Consider the following 14,835-nt stretch of genomic DNA (forward strand, 5'->3'; position numbering starts at 1 on the left):
TGCTATTTAACATCAAACCAGTCACCAGTTAATGTACACCTTTATGGGGTGAGAAAAAGAAACCCCTAATTCCTACGATGTTCCATTGACCAAATAGTGCTTTGGAAAAAGAGAAAGAAAAACAACCATGACCTTCAAGTGTTTTCGAGTCCTGGGCATGAAAAGCTATACTAATTTTCAAAATATATTGGAAAAATGGTAAGTTGTTGTTTTTTGATTGGGGGGGGGGGTGTGTTTTACATCGGATTGGTACGAAAGAAAAGACACGAAAGAATTAACCAACAAATAAATACCATTTCTTTCGGGTCAGCTTTTGCCATCTCCAACAAAAAGGGAAGAATTGCAGTATGTAGTTATGCTATTAATTTGAGCTAAATGTCGTTGAATTGAATGGGGGTTGAGCCGGACAGGTTTGGTTTAAACGGGGGTAGGGTTGAATGAGGATTGAAATAAATGAGGGTTCAATTGCACAGAAAGTGAGTAGAATGGGTGATTCTACTCACTTTGAATCTATTCAAATTTTGAACTTTGAATCTACTCAAATTGTATTTGGAAATAAAATTTGAGTTGCACAACGATTAAATTACAAGGAGGTTGAGCTGGATGAGGGTTGAGCTGAATGTTGTTGAGTTACACGGATAATAAGTTGAGTGAGAGGTGGGTTGAATGGGGGTTGAGTTGGAAGAGGGTAAAGTTTTACGGGGTTCAGTTACAATTAAGGCACAGGGCACAATTAAACGGGATTTGAGTTGCATAAGGGTTTAGTTGCACGGGAGTTCAGTTGCACGAGGATTCAGTTAAACAAGGGTTGAGGTTGACGAGGGTTCATTTAAAATGGGATTCAGGTCCACGGGGTTCAGTTGCATTAAATACAATGAAATATTAGGGCATAAATTTTTAGTTATATTCAGACCAACCGTCAAAATCAGCTGTACCAATGTTTTGGACACAGCCTGTAACACAAAAAAGATCCACAGAAGCATGTTGATTTTTGCTCAACATGCTGCCATACCCGGGTGTTAGTAAAAAAAATTACGACTTTGTGTGTTTTCTTAGGTACACTTAGAAACTATCTTGAACGCGTTGACTAATCTCCACTAATGAGTTCTCCAAATCCTACATCGTGCAGTTTTGGGTGCCAGAATAAACGAAACTCAAACAAGCATATCAATAAACGGCCCTATAAAATCTGGAAAAAAAAATTTGTTTTGAAATGTTTGAGCAACAAGATAGTTTAGCGTACAATGACTCATCAAGCTCTTTTCTAGGATAGGCAAGTAGAATACATTCGGTTAATTTAAGTTTGAAACCAATTTTCTTCAGAATGTGACATCACCGGTAAAAACTACCACTCACCAAAAAATATCACATTTTGATAAAGAAAAAAACAGAAGTACCACAAGAAAACAAAAACCATACCACGGCTTATAAAAACGTACCACAAATGATGCACTAGTAATATATACATATCACTATGGCCACTTTGATGCCACTACTGCAAAAACCAAGGCACTGACACACCCATGCTTTCATCAGTCAAGCTAGCTCAGTGTGGCTATCGTGCCCCACCTGAAACGTTCAAAATGAAGATCGAACTCCATTCAGGAATAACCTTAAATAATGGTTTCTTACACAGCTGGATAAAGTCTCCCGCCCATTGAGGCATGGAAAATAATCTCTGATGGTGATTAAAGATGAGCATTCAAAAATTGCTTCGCCTTGCAGCTTAACTTCCTTAACTTAATTTCTCGAGTGCGATTTTCCGATCAATTTTGACTGTTCTCCAGCAGGTCCCAAAAGACTTTCTAACAAACGGGTCTGCTCAAGAGGATTTTTATTTCCAATTCAATTAGGAAAAGACCTATTCTGATAAGAATTCTTCACAATTTTAAGTAGAATCATTATTAAGTTTTAACACGGAAATGACAGTTTTTGGTTAGTTTGAAAAAAACGATAAAAATAAAAATAAAACAAAAAGGAAAAGAAACTATATCTTTAATTAGAAATTATAAACTAAAAAGTAAAAAATAATAAATTTACTTAAATTTAAATTAATAATATGAGATTAAATTAGGAATCAGAATTTCATTGGCTACTAATTACCTTTAGGACTAGTCATCCTGTCCCTAGTCTGATTGCAACTGTTCTTTTTGTGGCCGGTGACAAATTCAGACCGGTGACATTGGGGGGAGTTGGAGAGGGAAACCTAAAATCTTTGAAAACGCTTAGTGTGGAGGGAACAGGATGAAACTTGGTAGAAAAATAAGCACAAGTTCTAGATACGTGATTGACATAACCGGAACGGATCCGCTCTCTTTGGGGGAGTTAGAGGGGGGGTTATTTTTGAAAAATTAGAAGTAATGAGGTATTTTTAACTTACTAAGGAGTGATCGGATCTTAATGAAATTTCACATTTAGAAGGACCTCGTAACTCATATCTCTTATTTTAAATCCTGACCATATCCAGTGTCATCGGGGGGAGTTGGGGGACCGGAAATCTTGGAGAAGGCTTAGAGTGGAAAGATTAGGATGAAATTTGATGGGAAAAATAAGCAAAGGTCCAAAATACGTGACTAACATAGCTGGGCTGGATCCGATTTCTTTGGGGGATTTGGGGGGGGGGGGGTAATTCGGAAAAATTAGAAAAAAATCAGGTATTTGTAACTTACAAACGGGTGATCAGATCTTAATGAAATTTGATATTTAGATGAATATTGTGCTTCAGAGCTCTTATTTTAAACCCTGACCAGATCCGGTGACATTGGGACAGTTGGAGGGGGAAACCGAAAATCTTCGAAAACGTGAAAATTCAGGTATGCTTATCTTACGAATGGGTGATCAGATCTTAATGAAACTTGACATTATGTCTCAGATGCTCCGTTGTCAATTCGAATCGGATCCAAAGACATGGGGAGTTGGAGGCAGGAAACAGAAATCTTGGAAACCGGAAATTTTGGAAAATGCTTAGAGTGGAGAAATCGGGATGAAGCTTGATGGAAAAAATAAGCACTAGTTCTAGATACGTAATTGACATAACTAGGACGAATCCGCTCTCTTTGGGGGAGTTGTTAATTCTGAAAAATTAGAAAAATTGAGGTATTTTTAACTTAAGAACGGATGACCGGATCTTAAAGAAATTTGATATTCAGAAGGAACTCCAGAGCTCTTATTTTAAATCCAGACCATATATGGTGATATTGGGGGGGGGGGGAAGTTGTAGGGGGAAACTGGAGATCGTGGAAAACACTTAGAGTGGAGAGATCGGGATGAAACTTGGTGGGTAGAATAAGCAAATGTCGACGTAACCGGATTGGGCCCGTTCTCTTTGGGGTAGTTAGGGGGTTCAGTGTTTTGGCGAGTTTGGTGCTTCTGGACGTGCTAGGACGGTGAAAATTGGTAGGCATGTCAGGGACCTGCACAAATTAACTTGACAAATTCGTTTTCCCCAGTTCGACTATCTGGGGGGGGGGGTAAAGTGAGAGGGAAAATTAGAAAAAAATTAGGTATTTTTAACTTACGAGTGGGTGATTGGATCTTAATGAATATTGATATTTAGAAGGACCTCGTTTCTCAGAGCTCTTATTTTAAATCTGGCATTAATCCTCTGATTTTCCTTTTAAATCAGTCTATTGATTCTTAGAATTTTGCTAGAGCTCATGCCATATTAACTTACGAACTTATTTAACGTATTTAACTTACGAACGGGTGATCGGATCTTGATGAAATTTTGATATTTAGAAGGATATCGTATCTCAAAGCTCTTATTTTAAATCCCAAACGAATCCAATGTCATTGGGGGGACTTGGGGGGGAACCAAAAATCTTGGAAAAGGCTTACTAATACTACTACTACTAATACCTCACTGAAGCACCAAGCCGCCTGAGGCCAACACAGCTACGCACACTCCTCCTCCAACCTAATCTATTCAAGGCCTCCCTCTTTACAACCTCCCAGGAAGTTCCCATTTCCTTTAGATCTTTATTTATGCCATGCTCCCAACCCAGACGAGGACGACCTGCTTTCAGTATAGCATCTTGGAAAACGCTTAGAGTAGAGAGATCGGGATAAAGCTCGATGGGAAGAATAAGCAAAAGTTCTAGATACGTGATTGACATAATTAGAACGGATCCTCTTTTTTGGGGGGACTTAGGGGGGGTGTTACTTCAAAAAATTGGAAAAATTGAGGTATTTTTAACATGGGTGACCGGATCTCATTGAAATTTGATATTTAGAAGGAACTTATTTCTCAAAGCTCTTGTTTTAAATCCCAACCAGATCTGGTGATATTGGAGGGAGTTAGAGGGGGAAACCGGAAATCTTGGAAAACGCTTAGAGTGGAGAGATCGGGATGAGACTTGGTGGGTAGAATGAGCAAATGTCGTAGATATGTGATTGACGTAACCGGACTGGATCCGCTCTCTTTGGGGGAGTTAGGGGTTCCAGTGCTTTGGCGAGTTTGGTGCTTCTGGACGTGCTAAGACTATGAAAATCGGTGACGTGTCAGGGACCTGCACAAATTGGCTTGATAATTTCGTTTTCCCCAATTAAACTATCTGGGAGGCTGAAAGGAGAGGGAAAATTAGAAAAAATGAGGTATTTTTAACTTACGAGTGAGTGATCGGATCTTAATGAATTTTAGTATTTAGAAGGACCTCGTGTCTCAGAGCTCTTAATTTATATCCCGACCGGCATTAAGCCTCCTATTTTTTCTTTTTAAATCAGTCTATTGATTCTTATAATTTCGCTAGAGCTCATGCCATATGAGCTCTTGGCTCTTCCGACCTCGTCACAAGTACCATATGAGCTGTTAGCTCTTGTTTTAAACAATGCGTTTACTAAAGGACAAGATCAGTAGCAAGATGCATGGTAATAACACGGCTAGTGTGATGTCACTTAAACCAAAAGTCAATAATTTGATTAACCCGATGATTTTTTCATCCCTAATACTGATTCATCCCAATAAATATTTGACCTTAGTGTAGGTGTTACTAATAACATGCAAGAAAAAGCTGCCAAAACATCCGCAGCAAGCCAGCTACATTGCATCTCTTTTAAAGTGGTGTTGCTAGGCTAAATTAACTTTTCAAAAAACAAGTTTTTTCAACTGAAAGTAAGGAGCAACATTAAAACTTTAAACCAAATGAAATTATTAAGTATATGAGGGGGTTGTCTCTTCGTCAATACCTCCCTCTTTAACACTATTTTTTTTAAAACTTTTGACAAGGCTTACTAGACTAATTAAAGGTCCCTTGTGTTTGAAGAGTCATTGTTAAATGATTCGAACAAAATGTTACACTTCATTGTAATGAGTGAGGCATTGAGGAGGGGTAACCCCCTCGTATACGTAATGATTTCTTTTCGTTTTAAGGTTTAATGTTGCTCCTTACTTTCAGTTGATAAAAAACCTATTCTTTTAAATTTAATTTCTGATAGATTTTTAGATAATGCCAGGAAATCCAGATATCCCCCCCCCATGGAAAATCATTACCCCACGAAAAATTCATCCGTGGAAGGATCCTCCCACATAGCCCCCCCCCCCCCCCCGCCCGAAAAGTATCTGTATACTTCCAAATAGCCAACTTCATATGTAAACAATGGCAAAGTTCATAGCCAAGTTAATCAATTTTTCGACTATGTTGAGAAAAAGGGATATCTCAAAATTTTGACCGGAAGACTTTAAGGAAAAATGGGCGTGGGAAGGAGGGCTAGATGGCCTCCAACATTTTTTGTAACTTAAAAGGGCACTAAAACTTTTGGTTTGCGATCAAATGAGGCCCCTTCCAATCTTGTAGGATAGCTGGTGCGTTACGATCACCCCTTGGGTGAAAAAGAAAAAGAAAGAAACAAATAAACACGCATCCATGATCTTGCTTCTGGCAAAAAATGCAAAATACTACATTTTTGTATGTAGGAGCTTGAGACCTTTACAGTAGGGTTCTCTGATATGATCATTCTAACAATATGATTTTCATTAGGATCAATTGAGGTTTTGGGGTTCTTTCCTCCCTTTTTCAAAAATTGGGAAAGTTTTCTCAGGGTCATAACTTTTGATGGGTAACATTAAACTTGATGAATTTTATACATTCTAAATAAGCATCAAAATTCGATTCTTTTTGTGTATCCATTATTACTAAGACTCTATTGTCACTGTTTCTTAGAGTTTCAGTTACTATTGAGCCTCATCGGTTGTGACTTACAATTTGTTACCACGAACTATTTGATTTTAGTTTGTTTTAATGGTTAAATGTCTTCAGCCGAGCATCGACAATCGCAAATTCAAATTTCTCTGTAAAAACAGTTATTTTTTTTTTTACAATACCATGCATCCGCCATTTATAATAACAATTTCTTTCATAAAGGAACTTTAAGAGTTAAATTTTTTACAAAAAAAAAGTAGTTTCTTTACTTTTCTCAGCCAGTGTCGATCAAGCTCCAAATGTGTACCTGGAGAAACCTCGGGAAGGTAAATAGGAAGGGTGTACAAGGGCAGAGGACGGCTGGCCCCTAACTCACATTTCGCTTCCTAGCTGAAGACTCAGGAAACGGAGATTGGCAGCGCCGGTAGGGATTGTAAAATCCGATGCCGCGTTCCTATACCTTTTTTTACCTTTATCTTCAGAAACTCAGCCTAAGGAGGACATAGAGACAATTAGCAAGACTTGTATATTTACAATTAAAGATTGGTTCTCAACTGCTGAGCTCGTTTATGAAAAAGAGTTATGACTTTTTGTTAAAAAAAAAAAAAAAGAAGAAGAAAAAAGACACAAAGAATCAACGCAACCAGATTTGTCTCCAGTTTGAAGTTCCCCTAGTCCTGAAATTTTAGCTGAAGTGTCTTCAAGGGCTAAAATTTAATCAGATCAACAGAAAAAAGAAAAGTCCATACTAAGAATCCATATAAACCATACTTTATTTATTTTCATATATTTTTTTGTTTTAGTATATTTTTATTTATAGGATTTTTTTTGTCCTTTATTAGCTCTATATTACCCCCTCTCCTCCCCGAATCAAAATTTAAAATCTATTTGGTCTTCCAGTCGAATATTTCCTCAAAATTTCAGCTGGGTTCCTTAAGCCCCAGGTATACCCTGCCATACTTGAGATATTGCAAATACGCTCATTGGACAACCCAGATGTAGGTAATGTCTTCCAATTTTGTTCAATATCCTCCTCAACATTTCCCGAAAGTTTCAACTTAATATCCTTCGCTGTTTCCAGGATGTTGCAAGTACGCCCTTTTGACAACCTGAAAGTGGATAGTGCATTTTAATTTATCTTGTCAAGCAGTGAAAGTTCCAAATTAAAAACACCTAGCCGTTCCTGAAATAATACAGATGCACCCTTCTAACAACATGGGTGCACATAGGGTCTATAGATCTAGTTCAACATCCCATGGGTTTCAATTGAATGCCCCTAGCCATTCCTGATATATTGTAAATAGACCCTTTTGAGCACACGGGTGCATTCAGTGTCTTTTGATTTAGTTCAATATCCCTTCAGCATTCCCTAAATTTTTCCAACTTAATTCCATCAGGCATTCCTCATGCATTAAACGTACGCTCTTTTGACAACCTTGATGCAAATTGGTATCCTTTTATTTAGTCTAAAACCAATTCAACATTTCCTGAAAGTTTCAACTTAATGCAGTCAGTTGTTCCCGAAATATTGAAGATATGCCTTTTTTTTTACTACCTGGAGGCATATACTGTCTTTTTACTCGGTTCAACATTTCCTATACTGAAAGCTCCAAATTGATATCCTTAGCCGTTCCAATAAAAATATATCAAAATCTGAAGCTGATTTGTTCCTAGAAGCATGATTATAGATGCGTGTTTTTTTGCTTGTTTTTTCCCCGGGGGTGATTGTATGAACCAACGGCCCTAGAATATAGGAAGGATGCCAATTCGAAAGGAATTTGAGAGTTATACCGATTTTTTTTAAGTAGCGAAAATAGATCGTGGAGGAGCAGGGCCGGTGGACCTTTGTGTAGACAGGAGGCTTTGATGCTTGAAACATCAAAAAGTGTGCTTCTATGCCCAAATTTTCTTAAGTATACGTGGCCCTTCAGATAAACATAGTAGGAGGTCCGAGAGGGGGGAAGGGGTAGAAATCAATCTCTAACACCTCTTGATTCTCAGGAATGTTTTTGCATTACGTCTGTAATATTGGTGCGGGTGGGGTGATAGTACCCTCTTAATGCAGAAAATATGTTTCTATGCAATATAAAAAATTACATTTACATGCTTACCGACACAAAGACGGAGAGGTTGGGGATGCTCATAATGAGCATCACCACGACATTTTTCAAGAGGAGGATAAGCACTACAAAGAGCTTTCTTTACACGAGATTTAAATGGTAATATTCCTCATTTTTACCTATTTATACGAATTGTTTAATGTGTTTCGCTTACTATTTAGCCACGTCGTTCCTTAGTTAGAGTTCGTTATCACGAACTGTTTGAAAAATAAAGTAGCATATCATGTAATTTATCTGCAGCTGGCGGTAATATTGTTGTTACTGATTCCAGTAATTCATTTTATAGCACTCAGCCCTATTCCTGGACTTTAAATAATTTCCTATTTCTTTAACTTGGTAATAGCTATTGATTTCAAAAATCAAAGTCTCAACAATTACCACCGTTTCAAAGATTATTTCTGCAAGCTCCCTCACCAATAGTTTGTGCGTATTCTTGCACTATGACCCAAAGAAAGTTTCACTAGATTTAAAAATTGAAAAGTAGTCAAAAATAATTATGCCTGGAAATAATGATGCTCGCTTGACACAGTCCCTCACAACTCACAAGTACATGAGTTTACGACATCTGAAAAATCCCCCACGGGCAATTTTCCCCCAGAAAAATTCCCCTCTGCGGAAAACTCCCTCCCTCAAAATTTTTTCTCTACATATAAATCTCTGCATATCACTTTCTTTTTATTATGTTTAGTGCGACAAGCTTGAAAGCTTACCATATTTGGTATTGATAAATAAATAAATAAAATAACAACCATATTTTTCAATTAAAAGTTTTTGAAAAATCGAGTTAGGATTATTAACTCTCCCGTCCAGCGTTATTGGACAATAAATATCCCAAAAATGCGAATAATGCGAACGAAAGCAACTGTCAAGTATGTGTTCGTGGGTCTTTAGTTTCAGACAGCGCACAAAGTGTTGTAAAGATTAAGAGGGCCTTAGGAGGGGGAGGGCGTATTTATACCTTAAACCTTCGCAAGAGTGTCATCAACGACTTCTTGAGGTTTCTCGACGATTGGATGAAGAGTGAAGTAATGCAGAGAGAACACAGAGACATACATTCGATTTTAAATATATGGACTTATTTTGGCAACATGACAAAGATTGTAATATTATATTTTATAGGTATACCAATTCCTCTACAATAATTTTGCTGAAATGGTCAATTTATTGTACACTATAAAAGATACGAAACAATAATGCAAAAATCAACTTTATATAAATAATCGACACTTTGATCAGCTTATTCATATTAATAACAAGATTACTTTTAACTAGATTTGGACCAAGACCTTGCACTGTCCCTAGGCTAACGAAAATGTGCATTCTCCTTGCATAGACCGCATTACATTAATCTGTTGTTTTAAAATTTTCTAATAATACTAGAGCTTTAAATAAAACCTTCCTTTTCTAGGTTCCTTTACTTTAAGTAAAAATTCCCTTCTAAGGAGAGTGAATCATTTCATAACATATTTTACTCATTTTTTGAAAAAAAATTTATAGTTGGTAAATTACGATTACGACTTACGACTCTAACGTATTGCCAATCGTGCACTATGGCTTTGCTTCAACGCAACGAAACAGGTATTATAATTTTACTACTGAGCCATCATTGATTTATCCTCTTCTTTCTCTCCTGGTAAAGAAACCTGTGGGGGCTCTCAGTAAATTGAATTCGCATTGAAGTTAGGTTAAATTTAGTAACCACCTTGGCTCTCCTTTTCTTAAATTTCAACTTCAGTAGAGATACTGGTACACTTTTTAACTTCTTCTCCTTAATTTGAAAGAATGGATAATTCACTAGTCTTCTCACGCTCCACTTTTTCTTCCAGATCAAATCAAGCGCCCAATCCAAAAGGAAAAGTTAAGTTCGTTTAGACTATAAGTATCCTCACTTACTTTTGACCACTGGAAAATTTTGAACCGTCAGCTTATTTAATTTGTAAGAAGAGTTTCTTCAGACATTTTTGATGTATCAAAAGTTTTTGAGAGTTTGTTTGAATTTTTCAGCTAAACAAAACTAGTAATTTAAAGATGATTAAACATATTTATTAAGCTTTGAAAACTTCCCTTATGAGCAGATAAAGGATAGTTCTATTGTATATTTGAAAAAAAAAATATAAAAAAAAAACATATCGCAGAATAAGAAGTTCTAATAGAAATCCTAAATCTTTTTACCGCCCCAAGGACAGACAGAACTACATTTTTTATTTCGTTACAACCTTTGAATGTAGTTGATTTCAAAGCTATTAAGCATAGAATTGGTGGTAAAATTCTAGACAGGCTACTTTTTATTATCTTGGAAAGCGGTTAGGTTAGGAAAATAACACTTTCTGTAATGAATCCAGAGCAAAAACATAGTCAAGGAAGGTATTGAAAAGCTACTATGTTAAATCTCTTCTGATTTCTATGTCTTAGAAATTTACCAACATCACAGGTCCTGTTGGAGTTTAGACAAAGCAGCATTATTTCTTAACTTTCAGTTTTCAGTTTCTTTTTCTCTGGTTTTAATTCTGAAAATATAATTCATTTTATATGAGTAAAATTTTAAGCCATATCAATGAGTTTTCTAAATTTAGGAAATATATTTGCAGATGTTTGAAACATCAGAAATTGGGATTGAGCAAACTTGTAACGCTAAAAATACTTTTCTTGTACTTCTTCACAAAAAAACAATTTCGCTTGTATGCAAACTAGGCGTCCTCAACACAAGAGAAACAAAGATAAAACACTAAACTAAAAACAAATAAAACCACCACCAATATTACTAAACACAATTGTAGCTACTGATCCAAGTAGGGAATAGAAGCTATTAGAGTTACTTCAATAAGAACATTAAAGCAACTGAGGAAAAAATTATAAAATTGAAACTCGGTTAACTTTTCTGTTGCGAAAAAAAATCATCCTGTTAGCTACAAATCGAAGCAACTATTTTTGGTCCAGTAGGTAATCTATTCCCCTGGTGATTATGTAAAATCTTAATACCCTTATTGATAATTGGTTAAAGTCGATAAGAAAGGAATTGGAGTCTCTGAAAAAGAATTTACACATTACCCCACAATTTTATGATAGATTTTATCCAAAGGAATTGGAGTCTCTGAAAAAGAATTTACACATTACCCCACAATTTTATAATAAATTTTATCCAAGAGGTTATTCCGCACCCTTGATCTATGGTCTACCCAAAATTCATAAGACGGGAGTCCCCCTCCGTCGCATTGTATCAACTTTCTCGTCACCTGTTGCAAAACTAGGAAAGTGGTTGTCGGTGGCATTGCGTGCTCTCTTAGGAACACAAAAATCATACTTAAAAAATTCGACTGATCTTACTAATAAGTTGAAAAATTTTACATTGGAGGGGAATTCAATTCTCTGCAGTTTTGATGTGGTTTCCATGTATTAAAATTGTAATGTAAAAGAGTGCGAAGATATATTAAAGATTAAATTACAAAACTACTTTGATTTGATGCAAGATGTGACCATGGTTAGTTTGAAAATTGATGTCATAATGAAGTTGGTTATCCTTGTAAATGAATATTCTCTTTATTTTGGTTTTAGAGGTGAATTTTATAAACAGGTGTTTGTGTTGACTATGGGGGCATCCCTCTCTCCTTTGTTGGCAAGTCTTTTCATGGACTCTACTGAAACATCCGCTATACACAGTTTTAGGCTCTTCCCTTGTTTCTGGGGCAGATTCATGGACGATGTGGTTTGCATTTGAAAACACGGTTTAGATTCCTTAGACTTTTTCCATAAACATATAAATAGTTTTGACAAAAATATAAAATTTAAAGTGGAGTTTGAAGAAAACAATCAACTTTTCTTGATATCTTATTAATTAAAAGTGATTTCCATTTACTGTTCTCAATATATAGAAAGCCTACACAAAGTGATAGGTATTTGAATTTTCATTCGTGCCACCCTGTTTCAGTGAAACAAGGGGTTGCGATTTCACTGTTGGATAGAGCTTTCAGAACTTGTTCCAACGAGTTTTTAGATTCTAAATTGTTGTATTTGAGGAATATTTTATTTCGTAATAGTTACTCGATTAAATTCATTGACAAAATAATAAAAATAGACACATTAAACAAAACAATAGGATTATTGGAGTTTCGCAGTCTTCGGACTTAAATGTGTCCAAAAGTTTAATTTCTTTGCCTTATGTACCTATTTTGGGGAGATGCTTAAACGAACTTCGCTTAAACATAACATTGATACGTGTTTCAAATCGGTGAGACCAATAGATAGTTTGCTTAATTCTGGGAAGGATTTAATCCTTGGAAATTTAGTTAGTTGGGGTGTGTAAAATTCTTTATTCTTGTGAAAATTTTATATTGGTAGAACTCACCAACAATTTCTTGAAAGATTTACTGAACATCAAAACTCAATAGAAAAAACGCTACAATTAAGCAAGCCTCCTGAAACTATTGTTTTGGCTCAGGCTGAACTTACGTTCTTTCATCCTGAACATTTTGTACAACTTGATGAGGCCACGGCTATTTTTAAAGATAGGGGTTTTCCTCAGAGGGCGGGGGAGGCTATAAAAATTAAAAAACATTATGTTTGCTAATCTGTCAATAAATAGGGACAAATGAACCAACAATCAATAAGGGAATTAAGATTTTAAGGACGCCTGGTTTACATACAGGCGAAATATCTGCGTTGTTTTCAACTTTTCTCTCAACTGGCCGCAGTTGTCTTTTCATTGAGTTTCACCTCTCTTTGTTGTTTTTTTGTCATGGCTGGCCAGTTCGGCTTAAGAACTTTTACTGTACTTCATCTAAGCAGAAGAGCTATTTCGTAAGGTTTCATTTTTATAAAACAAATGTTTTTAAAGGTCATTCGACGTCAGTGCCCTGTAGAGGGAGAAGGAGTTGAGGTAATTACTTCAAAATACCGTCCCGGGACATACTTTAGTCTGTAGATCAATCCCTGAAAGTTTCATTTTCCTGATCTAACAAAGCTTCAAAGGTAGCATAAAGTAATTCGTCTAGAATTTTACCGCTTGAACACTGAAAAATAAAACTAAATTTCCACGAATTTGAACAACAAAAATACTCATGAAGTTATTTGCTTCTTTTTTCATACTTCGATTGCAGTGAGCTTGATGATGGGTGGTGTTCCCCTAAGCTAGCCTTCTTTGCCGATTGAAATTATGTTTTGCGTTTGACAAAAACGAAATTCATGAGTTTAGTCCAACATAATCTTCTTAACACTCGAGAAAAGAAAGCAATTTACGTCTAATGACTAATTGCTACGTTTTACAAACGAAAAAAGATACGAACGTTTTGTCCGTATCTTGCTAAAAAAAAATTCTTATTTTATTTGATTTCGCAGAGTAAAAAAGAGGGGTATCTAACAAAACCCTTATAAAAGGGTATCTTATCAAAAGTTTTACCTGTTTTCAATATATTCGTTGCGTGTACAAAAACGATTAATCACATCAAAAAATAAAGATTAACTACTCGCATCAACTACTATGGATGAATAGAAGAATCCTATCACAAGCTGAAATTGAAGTCAATAATCAAGGCAAACTTCCAACGGGCAGGAAATATGACAAATAAATGTAGGGTTACCGTACCCTAAATCATCTAAAAGCCAGAACGTCACTTGCTCTTTACTGAAAACAAAATATACTTCAAAGTTTCTCTTTTATCATTATCACATTGAAAAACTAAAAATTGTTCATATTGTCAAGAATTAATTTCATTATATTTTAGACAATCAATTTGTTTTCTTTAGTTTGACATACAGGAAGTTTGTAGTTATACTTTCCTTACATTGTTTTCACATGTACTTTTCAATTACTTACATAAGGGGAGTTGCACCCTCCCCAACACCTTGCTATTCACGCAACAGTTTTTCGACATTTAAAAAAAGTTACTTATCGTCCAAATTAAACGACTCCTCTGTTTCAAGAGTCGTTTTCTAGGAATTGGGACAAAATTTAAACTTTAAAGAACGAGATGTTGAGGGAGCAACCCCTCGTATAAGTAATAATTTCTCTTCGTTTTAAGTTTTGATATTGCTCCTTACTTTTTGTTAAAAAAAAACTTCTTTTTTCTTAATTTCTGATCGTTTTTTAAACAAAACCAGGAAATCTGGCCCCACCTGCACGAAAATTCTCCCCACAGAAATATCCACTCGACAATTTAATCCTGGAGACAATTTACACCGGACAATTACCCTTAAAACCTCCACGCGTAAAATTGAGTCAGTAAAGAAAAAGCAACATATATAAGGAAATTTCGTATAGGAATTCTGAAAAATTCTCCCATTTTACAATTTCCTCTGAAAATTTCATCCCCAGGTAGATCCCTCTCCATGGAAAATTGTCCCCGTGTAAAGTCCACCCAGCAAAAATTCGTCCTGCCCTTCCCACTCAAAAAATGTAGGCATACTTCCAAATAACAAATACTATGTGTGAATAATGGAAAAATTTTATAACTTAAAGATCTTTTCTCCAGGGGCTTTGGGGGGGGGGGTGTCACCTCCAAAGAATAACTATTATGCCTTCGAACTATGCTGAACAAAAAGCAATCTCAGAGTTTTGATCGGAGGATTTTCTAAAAAAAGTGGCA

General features: G+C 35.9%; 1 protein-coding gene across 4 annotated transcripts in view; it reads right to left on the reverse strand.

The window, feature by feature from the left end:
- Window positions 1-14,835, reverse strand: part of LOC136024999 (p53 and DNA damage-regulated protein 1-like) — a 43,573-nt gene that overhangs the window by 18,661 nt on the left and 10,077 nt on the right. The window contains exon 3 of one of the 4 annotated variants that reach the window (XM_065700620.1): window positions 6,708-7,246. The exons of 1 other annotated variant lie outside the window; for it this stretch is intronic. The gene's annotated coding sequence lies outside the window, so the exon portion shown is untranslated. Of the gene's footprint in view, window positions 1-6,707; window positions 7,247-9,351; window positions 10,160-13,643; window positions 13,875-14,835 lie in introns of those variants that run through there. 2 more of the 4 variants (XM_065700621.1, XM_065700624.1) reach the window with 2 other exon arrangements.

This window comes from Artemia franciscana, chromosome 3 (genome assembly GCF_032884065.1).
Source record: "Artemia franciscana chromosome 3, ASM3288406v1, whole genome shotgun sequence".
NCBI lineage: Eukaryota > Metazoa > Arthropoda > Branchiopoda > Anostraca > Artemiidae > Artemia > Artemia franciscana.